General features: G+C 48.1%; 1 long non-coding RNA gene across 1 annotated transcript; it reads left to right on the top strand.

The window, feature by feature from the left end:
• The first annotated feature begins 6305 nt into the window (after positions 1 to 6305).
• On the top strand, positions 6306 to 12155 carry LOC126046112 (uncharacterized). The gene is made up of 3 exons (XR_007508220.1): positions 6306 to 6392; positions 7720 to 7827; positions 10541 to 12155. It is a non-coding gene; the product is annotated as an uncharacterized LOC126046112 (long non-coding RNA).
• The last annotated feature ends 982 nt before the right edge of the window (positions 12156 to 13137 follow it).

Here is a 13137-nt window from a genome sequence, read left to right as displayed (position 1 = left end):
AAAATAAAACACATCACCCTCTACTACTACTGTTTTTCTACTTCCTTCATATTTAAACTATTTTGTTCCCAGTTTAACGTTAGCATGCGCATATTGAAATTGCCACACATTGATTTGCTATACAACAAATGAAACAGTAAGAAAACTACCTTGTGATCTTATTACATTTGTTTTCAGATGGATTTTTCTTTGTGTTTTTTAAATTAATTAGTATCAGTACTTTGTAAGGAAAAAACCTTTAAAATTCTCAAATCATAGATAGACCAACATATTTTTCAGAGCTCGATCAACAATTTATTTTGTACTTATTTCTATGAGAAACTATATATATTGAGAGAATAAGATTTTATTTTCCCCACTTGAAAACTATTTGCAAACAAAACAATGCCAAATGAAGCCCTGAAAAGATACACGTTAAAGGCCAACTTAAGAAAGAGGCATTATGGCAAGAAAGTGAATTCAATATTTCAGGTTTTAGTTTAAAGAAAATTTTTTTCCATTCTCCCTGGTTACACTAAATTGAATGTGTATTGTTCACATTCAGTGTGGAGACATTACATTTTTTTAATCCAGAATTGTGCATGCTTTTTCCTCAGTGTAAAACCATTATTAAACCAAGATTAAATCTGTTCTATAAACAAATGGTATGACTTACAACAACTTTCATTTAGGTTATTAAAATACTCTAACCAATTAAGACTTTAACATCATCCCCTCAAAACTGATGGCACTACAACAAGTTTTATTTTTAAAAATATATTCTATAGATTTTTATTTGGTTTTATGCCAACTTTAGTACACTTTGTTCAGACCTCCTTTCTGAGATGTTTTACATTAATCTAAGACTTGTTTTCATGGAATGTATGCATCTTTCACATATCCTTTCCTTTGCACAGAATTTTTGTTTTATTTGTACATACCATTTACCTACAAAACACAGAATCTTCTTTCTTGTTTTGATTTTTTTCCCCCTAAGTCACTGAATTATCACTGAATTAACACTCGAGAGTTTAATAAAGATGGAAAATGTTTTATCATTTGTATTTCATAACACACTCACCAAATACTGCTATGGATATTGTGGATTAAAACAATCAAACCAAAGGTTATAAAACTAAAACAACAGATTAATGTCTGTATTTTAAACACCAATATTTACTTCCCTAGAATTATGGATAATACAGGGTGTATGACATTTTTCTCATTTTAACTGAAGTGGCCAGCAGTCCTGTACATCGTACTTTCTGACCAAGTCACTGTTTAAAACAACTGAACAAATACAGTAATGCAATGGTCATTTTTTATAAACTTTAGTGCAGATAGGTCATTAATTCAAACCACAAAAAAGTACACAGAACATCAGTGATATATAACTAAAAATTCACAATCTCTAAAGTCAAAGATGAAAATCTTTAAACCCAGTACACACATCAGTATTTGAAGTAGGCACAGGACACACAGTGTCTGAAAGAAAAGCGAAAACCTACTATGCGATACAGAAATACTACTGAGCGTACAAATTTTAACAGTATAATTTGTGGGCATTATCCTTAGATGTTGCAATACCACATGTGGTCTAAATATGTATCAGATGTTTCCTATACAATATTTTTTAAATATCTATAGAATATTTATGAAAAGATGGCTTAGTGTAAATGTGGTATTGTTAATACAAACACTGAAACAATCTCTTCAAATTGTTAAGAACCCTGAATCTTAATTAGTGAAAGAATACTATACTGCATATAATAAAATGATAATCACGTACACGTACCAGTTAAACGGTCAGGTTTTAGGTCTGTGTAATTACTGCACAGTGAGATAGAGAATGCTGCAGTGTGGAAGTAGGATACTTGGGAAGGAAAGTGCTTTGCTAGAAATAAGAAGTATGTGCACGAATGCCAAAATGCATGGACCTGTGATTTAACTTTATTGAAATCGTAGTATGTATCATCAGGATAGACATCTTTTTTTTTTTTCTGAGATCACTGGAAAAGCAGACAATGGCTACACTCTCTTCTCTTAGTTCTCCAGCGCAAATACTAAATACAGATTTTAGATTAAATGTTAAATTAAGAAGTGAATTTAAATGTTTAAATTTAGACAGACCCATTTTTATATCAGTAACAGTAGCACAAATTACTCCATATTACAGCCACATTCAAGAACAGAGGGAATTGTGTGATACTACCTCTGTTTCTCTGTTAAAATTGACTAGTTAAATATTACAGTCCTCGCTTTTCTGTATAATTAAGCTTTTGTTCAACCATGAAAAAACTAGAAACTGATTGCTTGAAAATGAGCTGCATGACCTTTGTCCTGGTTTGTCACCTCTGACCTTTAATTTGAAGACCCTGCATATCAATTCATGCTATTTTTAGAAGCAGAATGTTAAAAAGTCTATATATTTTTTAAATTGTTATCCTCCCATACGAAACACATCAGGTTGTTTTTGTCTTTTTTTAGCCTCTACGCATCAAACCAGAGCAGCATATTTGCTTTTTATTATGCAACTGCATTTGAAACACTCAGTGTGCAATTACAGAAAATGAACACTTGTCTCTGTGGTGAAAAAAAGCCTCTTTTTTTTTTTTTTTTTTTTTGTTAATGTACTAGAGATGCTGAAGCACATTAAAGTGAGTTTAGAAAAAAAAATCTTCTGGATTGCACGCCCTTAGAAATTTGACTGTTTTTTCTTAAAGAAAGGAAGGAAGAAAAAAAGCTCATGCCTGTGTTCGTAGTGCTGCTAATGGATACCTGTTTTTTCTTGAACCTTCCCCATACTATCAGCGGTTATTTCGTTCTCGCTGATGACACTCTGTTTCGATATTAGCTTTCAGACCGTCCTTTCATAAACCGAACCTGCAGTTAAAAATAGCAGAGAGCAAGTTCCTGCCTAGTTGCTGCTCTCAGCGGCACTTCCATCTCATACAGGTAATGTTATGCTTCGCAAGTTGTCTACAGACAATCTTTGTCGCTGGGAAGGCTCCTTTTCCAGAGAAGGAAGCGCCACAGTGCTTCTGCCCCCGATTTTACTTCCACCGTTCAGCACCGAAGCGACGCAGCCTGTGACATGCAGGCTTTCGCCGAAAGCCTTTCCCTACCGTGACCCCTCGAGAACGACGCACAAAAATACACGAGGCGAGTAGAAGAGGGAAGCACGACCTGCCGCCGCGCCCGTGACACCTGACCCGCCCCGGGAGGGAGGGAGGGAGGGAGGGAGGGCGGGCGGGCGGGCGGCGGCCGGCACCAAGATGGCTGGCGGCATTCAGCACCCCGGCCAGCGGCCCGCCGAGGGGCCGCCGCCCCGGCCGGCCGGCGGCCCCCCCCTCAGGCCGCAAGGCCGCCCACCGGCCCCGGAACGCGGGGCGCTGGGGCTCCGCACTGAGGCAGGAGCGGTTCCTTCGGAAACCACCTCCTCCCGGCGCCTGCGGGAGACTCGCTCGCCCGCTCGACCCTCGCCCTGCCCGCCGCGGGGCGGACGAAACGCCGCCACGGCGTTACAAAAAAAAAAAAAAAAAAAAAAAAAAAAAAAAAAAAAAAGGAAAAAAGAGGAGGAACAAGCGTTTTTAAAGCCCGCTTGGGGTTTAAACCTCACTGCTGCGCCTGCGGGTGCAATCTGAAACACTGCCCGTGACCCACCACTGCATCCTAGCAATGGCTTGGGCGGCAGCCGTGCAGGCCCAGGAGGGAGAGGGTTTGGGCTTTCCCTCTTCGTTTATTGATCACCGTTTATGCCGTTTCCCAAATTTTTAATACATGCCAGCTAGTGAATTTTCAGATTTTTGGGGAAAAAAAAAAAAAAAAAAGGAAAAAGAAGTTTTATCAAAACTGAGATGGCAGCACATGCCCTTTACAGAACGTATTTTAAAACCAGAGTAAAAGACAGCTATTTTTGTCATACACGCATGGGCAGAGTTTTTCCTACAGGCGCATTTTTGTAACTACTACACAGGGCAAACATCAGCTGTAATCACTACTTTTGCCATTACATACATGATGCATTTCACTACAGCAAAGGAAACTCGGCTTCCTGGTATATTAATAATTAAGGTCATAATTTAATTCAATATTGATTCTTACTACTCTATACCGGGGGGGGGGAGGGGGGGAAATCATCACTCTTTAAGGAACTATAGCTCAGTTGCATATCTTATAAATAGTTTTCCAAACAAGCTTGTCAGCGTTGCCTCCTCTGAAGCTTTATGGGTTTTTTAGTATGCTTTAAAAAATAAATGACCTGTAGTTTTGTAAAGCACAGCATACAGGTATCGATCTAAGAGTAAACACGCACTATTGCACTTTAGTAGAATATTATATCTGGATACCACTAAAACTATACACAGCTGTATTTAAATGAACTGCACCCAAATTTAACTATAATTATTTTCTTAGTATCTGATGACTTGTTCACAACAGGACACTCCTCTGTCCTTGCAGTTATTAATACCGTTTCCATGCGAGACGTGAAATTCCAAAACAGGCTGTTAGATGGGGAGCAAAACCCAGCCCTGCGCATGGCCTATTTAAAAAGAACAGCAAGTGCAGTTATGTAAGGAAAAGGCGCGAAGTCTGTAAACAAACAGGCAGAGCGTACTACTATTTCATCCCATCACTGTAAGAACGTCATACATAATTTACTCACGACCACTAACAAGCTAACAACTGGTAAGAGAGAAACAAGTAAACGAATCAAATCCCTTTAGGTAGTATGTTGATCAGATTAAAATGGGTAATTCCCTCGCGTTAGAGCAAAAAGATTTAAAATTAACCTGGACTTCTCAGATTTACTTCGACACGCCAATTTATTTCGCCGGAGCTCGGGCAAAACGCTTACGTGCACCGCTGTGGTTTGCTTATCTCTAACTGACTAGCCGTTTGTCTGATTCGCCGTAGGATGCGCTACGGTCGCGCCACTGCAGCCGAGGGAAGCTGCCGGCGTTCGGCCACAAGCCCACACCGCCGCGCCGCCACAAGAGCTTCAGCCGCCGGCGGAGCCCCGGAGCGGGAGGGGGGCGATGCCATTGTACCTCCCGGCACGGCGGCAGTACGCCCACCGGCCGAACCGACTCCGCCGCCTCTCCCCCCGGGCGGGAAGCCAGACACGGAGAAACGAGGCGTTTCGGAGGCACTTCTGCACTTTATTTTGCTCTCCCTCGCACTGCGTCCCGTCGGCACCGGCAGCTCCGCCTCCGAGCCAGCCGTGAGGCTACGTGGGACCGTTACCTGGAAAGCCCGCCCGGCCGGTTCCCCCGCCGGCGGGGACGCACCTCCGCACCGCCCCGGCCCTCTCCCCGCAGCCCCGCGGGGCGGCCGCCGCCGCCGAGGGTGGGCAGCGGCCGGCCGCGACCCCGCGCTCCCTGCGGCGCGGCGGGGAACCATTCAAAATGGCGGCCCCGCCACCACTCACGTTTAAACCCCCCGCACCGCGCACACGGCGCTGCGCGTGACACCCGGCGGCGCCGCCCGCCCCGGCCCCTCGCCCCCGCCCGCCCCGGCGGTAGTTACCACAGGGCGGCCAAACCCCGCGCCCTTCGGGGCGCACCGCCGCGGCCCCCAGCCTCCGCTCCCCGGCGGGCGCGCCGCCCGCCCGCCGGGTCCCATGCCGCCGTCCGTCCGCTCTCCTCCCCGGCCTTCCCTTCCGCCCCGGGCCGCCGGGCCGCGGGCGACCCGCGCCGGTCCCCGCCCGCCGCCGCCGCCGCCGCCGCCGCTCCCCCCTCCCCACCGGCCGCAGCGGCTCGCCGGGCGGTCACCGCCATCCGGCGGCGGCAGCGGCGGGGCGCGGGCCGCCCCCTGGCGTCGGGCTGCCGCAGCGTCCCCGCGGCCGCTGCCCGGCCGTTCCCTCGGCCCCTGGCGGCTCTCGGCGGGGCGCTGCGCCCCGCGCCCCGCTGGGCGGCGGGGGGAGGCTGCGTCCCTTCACCCTTCCTCTACGGCGACCGCCGCCGTCGTCGGTGTTTGACGTGCGAGGCAGCCCGGCGGCGCCCCTCTGTCCCCCCCCCCCACCCCGTCCCGGAGGGGGGAGCCGCGGCTCAGGTGCTGACAGCCGAGCCGGCGGCTCCGGCTCCGCTCGAGGGCAGCGGCAGCCGGCGGAGAAGGGGGCGCGGAGCGGCGGCGGCGAAGGAAAAAAAAGGTGCGAACCCGGAAGTACACCCGCCACGCCGCCGCCCGCAGGGAAACACCCGCGCCCAAAGACAACAATGCGGAGCCACTCCGCCTCCGCCGAGCGCAACTTTTCCGCCGGCATCGGAAGAACCCGCCCGCCGCCCCCTCCCCGCAGCCCGCGGCGCCGCTCGGGGCCGGCCGGCCGGCCGGCGGACCCGCGTGCGCCCCGGCAGGTGCGGCGCCGGCGGGAGGGCGAGACCCGGCGGCGGCCCCGCCGCTTCGAAGGAGAGGTGAAGGGAGCTCGCTTACCTCCCGCGCGCCATGGTGGCCGGGCTAAGCGGGGCTGCGCCTGACGGCTGCCGCGGTGGGGAGGCGAGCGCAGGGGCTGGGGGAGGGGGGGGGGGGGGGGCACGCACCCACCGACGGGCACCCCCGGGGGGCTTTTGCCTTCCCGAGCCGCTGGGAGGACGGAACGGAGGAGGAGGATGAGAAAGCGAGCCGCAGCGGCGGGAGGGAACCGGTGCTCGCGCCGGGAAGGCGGCGGCGGCAGCAGCAGCAGCCAGCGAGGAGGGGCGGCGGTGGCGGGCGGACGCGGCCCCAACGCTGGCTCACGCCGCCGCAGCCGCCGCGCACCTGCCCGCCGCCCTCCCCGCGGGCGGGCGGGCGGGCGCCCGGCGGCTGCGCGCGGGGGCGCTCGAGGGCAGCGCGAGCCGGCGGGCGGGGCGGGGTGGGGCGGGGCCGCCCGCCCCCCTCCCGCCGGGAGCCGCCCGCCCGCCGCGCCCCGGCGCCCGCGCGCAGCCCCGTCAGCGCCCCCCCACCGGTGCCGCCAGCCCACCCGCCCTCCCTCCAGTCCCGGCTCCGGCGCCGACCCCCGGGCGCCGGGCTAAGCCGTCCGGGCTTTGTCTTTCCGCAGGCCTCCTCCCGTCCCCTCCGACCCGCTCCCGCCGTGCCGGTACGGCGCGGGCCCGGGTCACCTCACAGCCCCTCGGCCTCCCGCTCGCAGAGGTCGAGGGCCTCTTCCTCTGGGAGCCAGGCCGGAGGGCCCCGCTCACCGCATCCCACCAACCACCTCCTCGTCTCACGGCTGCCCTTCGTGGAGGCCGTTCGGCGCCTGGGATTGCGTCTGGCTCCACCGCCCTGAGCACCGGACACCCTGGCTGCGGCGCGTCCAGTCCGGTCCACCCCCAAATCGGCCGCTGGCAGGTGGGCCTTCGCTGTTGTGTGGAGGGTCTTGCACAGGTTGACGCCACCTTGACCAGCCACAGCCGTGACCTGCTGGTGGTGGGTCTCACGATATGCTGTCCGCATCCCCGAAGCAGGCACGCTGCTTCTAGCTGTACGAGTGGCTTGTCCGGAGCTCGTCGGTTCCCAGTTGTCTGGCACCACCATCGGGTTCCTTTCCCGGCACGTGAGACTTTATTAATCTCAAAGTTCCATTTTTCTAGCTCGTTCTGACTTACCCACAGAATACCCCAATGGTAGTTCATGTACCGCCAAGAACACGCTTCACCCAAGTGTGTATATAGTACATTGTTCTACAAATAGCAGGCTTAACAAAGGTTGGTTACCTATGGATTAATGTTCCACATCCTTTTTCTACCCATCCTTTCAACATAGGCTCCAGCAGTCCCCACCTTCCACGTGCACTAGCAAAATGGAGATGGTTCCCGGCGGTGTGTATGCTGGCAGGCTCGCCAGGCGCCTGTGCCGAGGATCAGCCTACCGGTAAGTCAAGCAGTACGTAATGGGCAAAGTCACACCATCTTTCCTTCAGTGGGGACACCGTTTAGCAGTCTCTTGTATCTGTCCGCTGATTTTCATGGCACTTAGTATTTTGGGGCTCCCTTATGTTGAATTTGGCTGAAATTGTAAAAAGGGCTCAAAAGTTATTTGGGAGCAAAGAGATGGGTAGTGAATGCAGTTGCCTTTTCGTAAGAGACCAAGATGAAAATGTGGCACGTGGAAAGGATAGCTTTTTGAAGCGCTGATTCCTGCTCTGTAGCAAGCCCAGTTCACATGGGTTTCTATCATTAGGCATTGGTATGCCTGCCTTGATCACAACTTCCCATACCTGGCCTTTCCTCTGAGGATTTAATTCTTGAGGCTCCAGTAAGACTTTCAAGAATTTATCAGCACTGTTTGAAGTGCAATTAAGGGCCCAGTCAGTGTTAAAATACGTATTGGGCATAGCTTTTTGTCTTCTTTTTCACAAAAGAAGCTTTACAGAGTTTTGCTATGTGATCTTAGCCTGTGATTAAAGAAGCTATGGAGTCTCTCAAGCCTTCAAATACCGTGTCTTACTTAGCTGAGAAAGGTTTTATATTGGACAGAGAAATATTTTCACAGGAGAGCGTCTTGTGCAGGGACTCACCAAATGACGCCATTCCACTTAGACGTATCTAGGCGCAGCCCTAGAAGGTTACTTCATTCATGTCTCCCAGATGAGATTTAAGTAGCCACATTTTGCTAGTACTCCTAATATTTGACTCTATTACCTAAAATTCAGTGTGCGCTCTGTGTGTGTGTATATAAATCTAGCCCACTGTGTAGCTACATTACCCTAACACAGCTGTAGCTATATTTTGCTAATAGTTTGAGAACGCATGATCCTTTCTGAAAAACAAACAAACAAAACCAAACCACAGTCAGAACTTGATTTCTCACTTAATGTTTTATTCATTTCTGATAGATGAGGAAGAGTTCCTTCCTGGTCCCTGGTATTTGTGCTGAGATATTTTTGCAGAAAAAGAAATCTACCCACCTGCTTTGTTTTTGTACCCTCAGCATATGACATAATCTAATTTTATAGCAAGTTTGTATAAAACAAATTATATATGGAACATACGCAGAATTGAACTCTTTCAATAAATAACTGAACTGCAAACAGCTTGAAAGGTGGTGAAAACACTGCACATTCTTTTCTATTAATTTCCATTTCTCAGCTTTTTTTCACTGGGCTTGTTCATAGGGTTTCCCCTGAGAACTTGGTGAAATATTTCTTTCTTCCTATGCAGATTAAGCAGTTCTAGGCATTTTCATGAGGTACGAGATTTTTTCCTAAGGTGACCTGTTAAAGTGACCTGCCATCCCTGGTGAAAAAGAAAGAGCACTGAAGATATTTTGTTAAAAAAATTAGTGCTTGAAAAAGCACTTTTAATTTTTCATGCTATATGCTCTACCCAAAGCAAAACAAAACATTTAGTCTATTTGTGCTGTGCTGCTGTAAAAAATAGTTTCTGGAATAGTTCGTGAAAATATGTCATAAAATTATTACACATAATATTTTTCTAGTGAGGTCTACAACAGCTTTTTCACTTTAGTTAAAAAAAAAATAAATCAGTAAATAGCACTGTTTTCCATTCTGTAATGCTGTCTCCAACTGTGGGAAATATTTGTTGAATGTTTGAAAAGAAGGAGCTGAGACATTGAATTTCTGAGGTTTCAGGTAACACCTTCTCCAGCAGATTTCTAGGTTTCTGAAACCAGTCCAAAGCCAGAGGTTTTAGACCGAGAGTGGTTGCTCCGATTCCGCCCCCACTGCCACTCAGACCAGACAGTACATTTACTCATTTTACCCTGTGGAGAGTCTTCTGCCCCCACAGCTTTGTGCTGCCTCAGGTTTCTCGTCCTTCCACATTTATCGTCTTGGCATTCTGTTTCAATCATGCTATGTTTTCTTTCCCAACGGTATTATCTCCCAATTGCCAGCCCCTTCATTAGTCTTGCTTTATGCCAGCTTAATCAGGGTCTGAGTAGGCACTTCTGGAGATTGTGTATAGGTTTATCTGCAATATATCTATGAACTGTTATTTGTTATAAGTGGGTGTGTTTGTGTCAGCTATGACTAAAATTGTCTAAAATTTTCCCATTATAAGACAGTTTTCCAGCTGCTTGTATCTTTGGCAAGCTAGCTCTTTGGTATGAAATTTTCATGCCTCCTGTTATAGGCTGTTTACATTTTTGCCCAGTCATTTCCAGGAAGAAGATTAAGAAATATGTATTTGGTCCATGCTAAGATATTATTTTCTTCAAAATGATCTAGCTGTCCCAACATTTAGAGCAGGTACTTCAAATCTGGTGTAATGGCAGGAAAATGCCTTTTGTTGTTTGTGGGGGTACTCTGTCCAGATCTGGCTGAGCTATAACCCCTTGCCAAACCACAGTTTGCACACACTGAGAGACTTTCTTAACAGCTAAAGTCTACAAAGCCTTGGGTACAACAAAAACCCAAGTCACTTCCAACACTGAACACCGAGCAGCCTGTGTGCATCGGGTCTTCTACAGCAAATGGGTAGTTCACATACATACCCCCCCCCCCTTGTCCAGGCTACAGAATCTCAGGGAAAACTTTCCATGGATGCTTTTAGCTGCTCCTTTTCCCAAACAGGCTCTTGTTTGGGAACTAAGAACAAGGAATTTCTCTCTCTTGTCCTTTTAGTGACCCTACTGCTAACACCCTGGAAGCGTGAAGGAAGAAGCTGTCTGAGTCAAATGGAAAAAAAGACAAATGCCAGACCAGGATGAGGAAAAAAAATAGATTAAGAGGAAGAGTCTCCTGAGATCAGGACTGTTCAAGGGGCAAAAAGCTAAGTCTAGAAACTGGGGAATGGAGGCAGAGACTCACTGCCCAAGAACATTTCACCTCATATCAGCATGTTTATTTGCCAACATCGTGTAATCCACAATATGTGAAGTATGAGTTAATAAAGACCAGGGTTACTGCTGGCTGGAAGAGCTGTCATACCTATCTGTGGGAAGTAGCAGCATCTCTTCTATTAGTTGTGAGGGGCAGAGGATGGGAGTATGCGTGGGGAAGGCTGACTACAAAACCGAGAGGGAAGCGTGGGAAGTTAGTGGGTGAATAGGATACACTAAAACAAGGAAGAGAAAAAGGGTCTGGGAATGCAGTGGAGAAGGAAAAAAATGATTTAGATGCTTGTCTGCAAAATGGGGGTTACAAGAGTATTGAAATAAATTTGATAAGGAACTGTGGTAGATGAAGGCAGGACAGAAACATGGAAAATACTTGAGAGTGGAAACAGTATACATGGCTGGTGGGGGGGGCCCTGTGTGCATCCCCCCCTTCTGAGTATGTGGCTGCCTGGGCTCAGGGCCAGCTTAGAGATAGTATAGCTGGTAGCCTTGAAAGAAAATGCTAGAAGAAATCTCGGTGAGGGCCTGCTGCTCCTTGGCCCAGGAGCTGTTGTGAAGCTGAGGCTCTCACCCTTGTTCTTGGCTTAAGCTCCATTGCAGCTGTGTTGCAGCCATGACCATGCATGTTGATCTGGACCATGATGGGTGACAGGCTTGACCTCGGACCTGCCTCATCCCCACGGGCTTGTCTGGCCATCTGGACTCTTGGCTGGCCCTGGTTGCCACCAACAGACCTGCTCTGCGCCCTTGTCAGTGAAGTCCCTCCCCTGCGGGCCCTGCTGTCACCCGTGGCTCCTGGCTCCCTTTCCCCAGTGGAGCAGCCTCCCCTCACTGCCCCTGGCACTGCAGAGTCACCATGAGCCTTCTCCTACAACTTCGTGTTTCACCAGTGGTCTCAGGAGCAGTAATGTAGTAAGATTGCAGTAAGATTGCTCCTTCAGCTTTGGAAGGTGTATGTCAGGTATATACACAAACGGTCTCAAGCCTGGTGATAAATCATACGACTACCATATACTCCATTTAACCCCCTTTTCATTTATTTTTCAAAACCACATCAAGTGTACCGTAAAACTCAACCAAAGGAAAATTACTGCAGTTGCAAAGCTGAGTGTTCCCTGCATGTTGGCAGCAAAACTGATATAAAATGTGCTATAGAATGACCCTGGTGAGGGTCTTGTTTTCTGTTTCCTGTTTGCTTTCCCCCAGAACTGCTTGTGCCTCATGAAGGTCCAAACCGTGCTCTGTTTCTTAGCTGGCAATGGCTGTATGCAGTTACAGAACTTTCTCTTTTCTCCTTTTAGCCATTAGTCTCCTTCTTTGCCCTTTGGGATTGTTCTAATTTTTTAATGACCCAATGAAAATGTTAGTAACAGAGAAGTTTCCTATTTTTCTTCTGTCTTCCTCCTATTTTATTTGCTTTTGCCAGTGGGGCCAAAGAAAGGAAGTGATTTTTTTTTAAGTTAGTTTGGAAAAGCTGTGCCAAAATACGTTATTTTGTGGCCTTGTGAAAATCCTGCAGCATTTTATGAAGCTTTAAATTTTAATAAAAGATTCTCAGGAATGTTCCATTTGCAAACCTAGACAGATATCTAAGCACATGATCATTCAATATGGTAATCAGAGAAAAATATTTTATCACAAATGCCTTTTTAGACACTTACTTAGTTGCAGCCAAGTCAAATGCATTTCAGGCACACTAAGAGCACTCTGCCAAGCCTCAACTGTTGACTTCTCCATGCCTTTTCTAAACCAGTATTTACCACCTTTACAAGACTACATTTAATTCCAAACCAGTAGCTATTTTGCTGCCTTCAAATGCTTGATCATTTCTGTTGTTGTTCAGTGGTTCAGATACACTAATTTGAAAGTTGAGGTTATGCTTGTTGTTTAAGCTGATGCAGAAACTGAGTTTTATGCATCTAGAAACTTGCCATGGCATCATCTGGTGATGGGTTGATCAGGAAAGGCAAACCAAAGAAGAAGCTGTGAGCCCCCTAAGTCAGTGCAGATCCTGCTTTCTGCTTTCTAAACCGAGGCCACACATGCAACTCCAGAAAAAGTGTTGTTGGCTTGGGCTTTCCTATTAATGTGAATGAGTACGCCACGTGTGCGTCACACAGGTATTGGTTTTACATCACGGAAAAAGACAAATATTTTGCTCCTGACAAAACAGAGTATATTGGACTACTGCTCTCTATCTGTCTGATCCCCCCATCATGTTTTGTTTCATGGATGGAAAATCCTGCACCCCGGTCCTCATTGCCGATTTGCCTGTTCAGGGATACGAAGACTCTTTGGCCACCTCTGAATTAGCAAAATGAACAGGGTCAGGGCAAATGCCAGAGCACTGGTTGTGCACCATCCATGAAGTGCTTTTGTGCC

This window comes from Accipiter gentilis, chromosome 15, assembly GCF_929443795.1.
Source record: "Accipiter gentilis chromosome 15, bAccGen1.1, whole genome shotgun sequence".
Classification (NCBI taxonomy): Eukaryota; Metazoa; Chordata; class Aves; order Accipitriformes; family Accipitridae; genus Astur; species Astur gentilis.
This window is presented reverse-complemented; position numbering and strand designations above follow the sequence as displayed.